Below are 4,482 nucleotides of genomic sequence, written 5' to 3' on the forward strand. Positions count from 1 at the left end.
TCGCAATTGTGGGTTTATAACACAATTCTGACTTTATATCTCACAATTCTGACTTTATATCTCGCAATTCTGAGAAATAGTCAGTTGTGAGATAAAAAAGTGTGCATTTACAGCAATGCTACAGTAACTCCGCCCACCAGTGTCTGATTGACAGGAGAAACCAACGCTATCTCACGACCAATTCGTACGAATTTGTACGAGTGATTAAAAGGTGGCTAATTCGTACATTTGTCTAAACCCACGTGATGGGTAGGTTTAGGGGCGGGGTCAGGGGTAGGTCATTCGTATGAATTCATACGATTTTGGCAAATCGTAAAATATGTACGTTTTAGCAAAAAACGTACAAATTTGTACGAGTGAGGTCGTATGAATTGGTACGAATTAGCCACCTCGTAAAATTCGTACGAATTGCCGTGAGATCGTGTTGGAGAAACCTGTCTGATAACAGGTGAAGAAAGGAAAACTTTCATCAAACGCATTCTTCTCCCGTTTCCCATCGCATCAGATCGGACTCGGAGAGACGTTTATTTCAAGTAAAAATAAAGAAAATATTTGAAAAGTGGAAATAAAGTGCATGACAGGTATTTAGTTTTAAGAGTAGGGTTAGGGGGCGCTAAACTATTTGCACTATAGGCTAAATAAATAGCAACTACTACAGAATTTACTGATGATAGGCTACTGCAGATTTTACTTATAGCACAAAGCCTTTACTTTTTATATACCCATAATAATCGATCTCAAGCCCCTCCAAAAACATGCGTTTGTTCTTTTTTTAGTTACATTTTTCCTTGTCATTTATATTTTGTTATTTTATTAGATAAAGACTCATACGATTAATTTCCTGACCACACATCTTATAGTAAGTTATAAAAATGAGGATATGCATGAAGAGGTTTACAGATAACGATGGAATATGTTTGCATTATTTGTGGCACTATGATTCGTTTCGTGAAGGATTCGTGTTAATGATTCAATTCTAGTTTTTTTTTTAGAACGATTCATTGCTCATGAGAGTCATTTGTAGTGAATCGGACTCCACAGGTCGCGCGCTCGGTTTGCCTTAGCTCGTGCCGCTTTGGAGAATGAGAAGCGAAACGCTTTCTATGATCGACTCTTGACAGAAATATGTATATGAAACTCAAGCACACCAACGAACTCGTACATTTAAATTGAAAACTGTAATTTTCATCTTTCTAACTGCATGGCATCCACTCGACCCAATGTAAACCGCTGCGGATTCATGTTTACTCAGGTAAGTTTCATTTGCTTTCTTTCACGCTAACCAACAAACCAACATCAAACTAATGCTATGGATATGGATATTTTTCTTACAAAAATGCGTTGCTCCGCTTCAGAAGGCCTTTATTAACCCCTGAAGTATGGATTACTTTTATGATGGATGGATGCGTTTTTTTAGGCTTCAAAATATCAGGTAGGCCTATACCAGCACTCCCATTATAAAGCTGGGAAGAGCAAGGATATTTTTTTTGTCATGATTGGCAAAGATTAATCACACATCCAAAATAAAAGTTTGTTTACATATGTGTATAAATATTTTGTATAAATACACACATGCATGTATATATTTAAGAAATATTTGCATGTATATATTGTGTATATATATTTATACATATTTTATATATAAATATAATTCGTTTTTTTTTATATAAACAACATGCATGTGTGTGTGTGTGTATATATATCAATTAATTTTACACACACACATATATTATGTAAACACAAACTTTTATTATTGGATGTGGTTAATCGTTGCCAATCACTATTTTTATTTAATATAACTCTGAATGTGTTCGGCTGACAGAAGCAAGTCTTGTAAACCTCTGGTAAAGAATGCTTTCGAATGCAGATAATCCTATTTGGGAAACTCAATAGTGTGTTGTTTTTGCTGTTAGTAAATGGGATTGAGGCAAAGATGTTATTTGCCAGAGTCTCTCATTAATCTCCATTGAAGTTTACCCAGTTATAGTTTATATTCCACATTCCAGACCGGTAAATGTGGAAATGGAGCATGAGGCTGTTATATGGAGCTCTACATCTCGAGATACTTCAGTGAAGCGCGGCTGATCGTAACCACAGAAACGGCTCATGAAGACGGAGATGCGGAGGACCCGTGCCCTCCGGTGATCTGGAGCGTGTTGTTGACCGAGACCGGACGCCGTGTTCAGAAGCTTGTTTGTTTTTCCCACTTGTGTTGGACGTATACAGTGTGTGTGTGTGTGTGTGTGTGTGTGTCGGGGTCGGAGACTCTCTCTCTGCTCAGAGAATGTAAACAGAAGAGCCAAACACGTGAGCAGAGACTCGCCGTTCTGTGCAGTCATATTGATGAGAATTATGATAAAGACTATATTATCGATCACAGGCGTTCACAAGCTTCCCAGCAAGCCATAGCCGAAGAATGTCACCGTCTATGTTAACTATAGACCCGATATAGTCCGACTATATATGTATATATACCACTTCTACCCAAAATAACCTTGAATTTGATTAGGCCTACATGTCGTTTTGCCAAAACAACTTGCGAGATGTGATATTCCATCATGTAAGTCTACAGTGAGAACAAGCTCTCATTTCTTTACTCATTTCATTCCTTTGTTATGTAATTGATGATTAGTCTATTCCTGGGCTCTATGTCTATTACATTTTCACTGACAGTCCACATTGTGCCTTGTTTAGCCTAGACGTCTGTGTTTGGATGCTATTAGACGCCTTTTAAATGCAAAATTGCTTGTTGGGGTTCTAGACTCTTGAAAATAAAGGTTCCGAAAGGCTGTTTTCATCACAGCGAACACAAACTTTGTTTTCAAGAATGGTTTGCTAATGTTTCTATTAAGTTAGGATGAAAACGTTATTTCTGAATGTTCAAAACATCTAGTTTGAAACGTTAAGGGAACATTTTATTTTATCATTCTTCAAACATTATGGGAATGTTACTTTTGAATATTCTCTGAATGTTCGTAGTAATATTTTAAAAATGTAAAGTCCCCCTGTGGTGAAAATCCAGCTTTTAATGTAGTTTATGTCTCTAGAGCCGCGTTTCCACCGAAATTACCCGGAACAATTTGTCCCAGGAACTTTTTTCCCAGGAACTTTGTTTGCCCCAGACCGGTTGCTCTCTGCGTTTACACCGCGGTCTAAAGTACCGGGAAGATTATAACTGCGCGACGGCTCCTCCCAGTCTGCGGCGCACAGTAATCAGCTTTGAGCGCCACATTTATAATAAGTATGGAGGAGATTGAAACTGTGCTGAGGTTGTGTTTGTGATGTATTGGTTTACTAACGAGGTAATTAACGGCAGAAAAGAGACGAGCACTGATACTAAAGCGTGTTCAGAAAGCTCGTAATGCTATAAATTAGACGATGCGGACATTGACCGTGAGACGGCTGGGACGAACGCGCAGAAAATTTCCTGTTACACAAATACGCTTAATAAAGCCTGAACCTCGTCGTCGGTCCAGCTGTGTTTTTTTATTAAATTAAATTCCATATTTGCAGACAGACTCTCACTGCATGAAGCCACGAACCGCAATAGAGTTTTTAAAATGCCGGTTAAAATAGAATGCTGTGTGAAGTCATCCAATCAAAATGCGGCGTGAACACAACCAATCAGCATGTTCAGCGCACAAGTCCCGCCCCCGAAAGTTCCTGAACTTTGAAAAAGTACTACCTCGCCAGCAGGGACTTTCGGAAGGGGGAAATATTTACCCGGAACTTCATTTAGACCCTGCGGTGTAAACACACCGAGTACCAGCCCACAGTTCCCAGTTCCTGGGGAAAGTTCCCGCGGTGGAAACACGGCTTATGTGGTGTTATTAATCTGCTTTAACACACACATGTGTAAGTTCATAAGTGGACAGCATTGCTGAGTATTTTCTGCTTAAAACTGCAGTGAACCAAAGACAGTCTCAAACACACGGTTTGAAATCGCTGGTGTTTCTGACGTCACACACTACCTTGACCAATCAGATCAACGTGTGATCGTCACCCAGTGGATCTCGGAGTGAGTGAGTGAGTGAGTGGAGGTGGGGCTCATTTGCATATTCATAGAACCGCGCATACTAAATGAGGCAAGGGTGTCGAGTTACATTCAAGATATTTTAAGGCATGAAGACATTATTTTGAGTTTCAAAGATTAGTTTCAAGGGATAAAATGATTGACTAAAATGAATGTTTCAGAAAAAGCACTCCATGAATGAACCTTTACATTGAAGAGTGTGGAAAGATCCCATGCATGTCAAAGCTTCTTCATAAGAGCCTTTATTTTGAAGACTGTAAAGAAATGATTAATTCAAGGCATTTTCTGTCTGACATGAGTCCGTAAAGCCGCTCACATCATTAGTGTGGGGTTATACACACACGGATAAGTTTGTCCTCGTGCGGTGTGTGTAACACGCGTCTTCTCTCGGCTCACCTGCGGCTGGAACTGAAATCAAAACACACGCACGCCGCATTTTAATTGACTTT

General features: G+C 39.3%; 1 protein-coding gene across 4 annotated transcripts in view; it reads left to right on the plus strand.

The window, feature by feature from the left end:
• The first annotated feature begins 896 nt into the window (after positions 1-896).
• Positions 897-4,482, plus strand: part of glp2r (glucagon-like peptide 2 receptor) — a 29,707-nt gene continuing 26,121 nt past the window's right edge. The window contains exon 1 of one of the 4 annotated variants that reach the window (XM_079596037.1): positions 897-1,252. The gene's annotated coding sequence lies outside the window, so the exon portion shown is untranslated. The remainder of the gene's footprint in view (positions 1,253-4,482) is intronic. The other 3 variants (XM_079596039.1, XM_079596036.1, XM_079596038.1) reach the window with 3 other exon arrangements.

Source organism: Phoxinus phoxinus, assembly GCF_949152265.1.
Source record: "Phoxinus phoxinus genome assembly, chromosome: 21".
NCBI classification, from domain to species: Eukaryota; Metazoa; Chordata; class Actinopteri; order Cypriniformes; family Leuciscidae; genus Phoxinus; species Phoxinus phoxinus.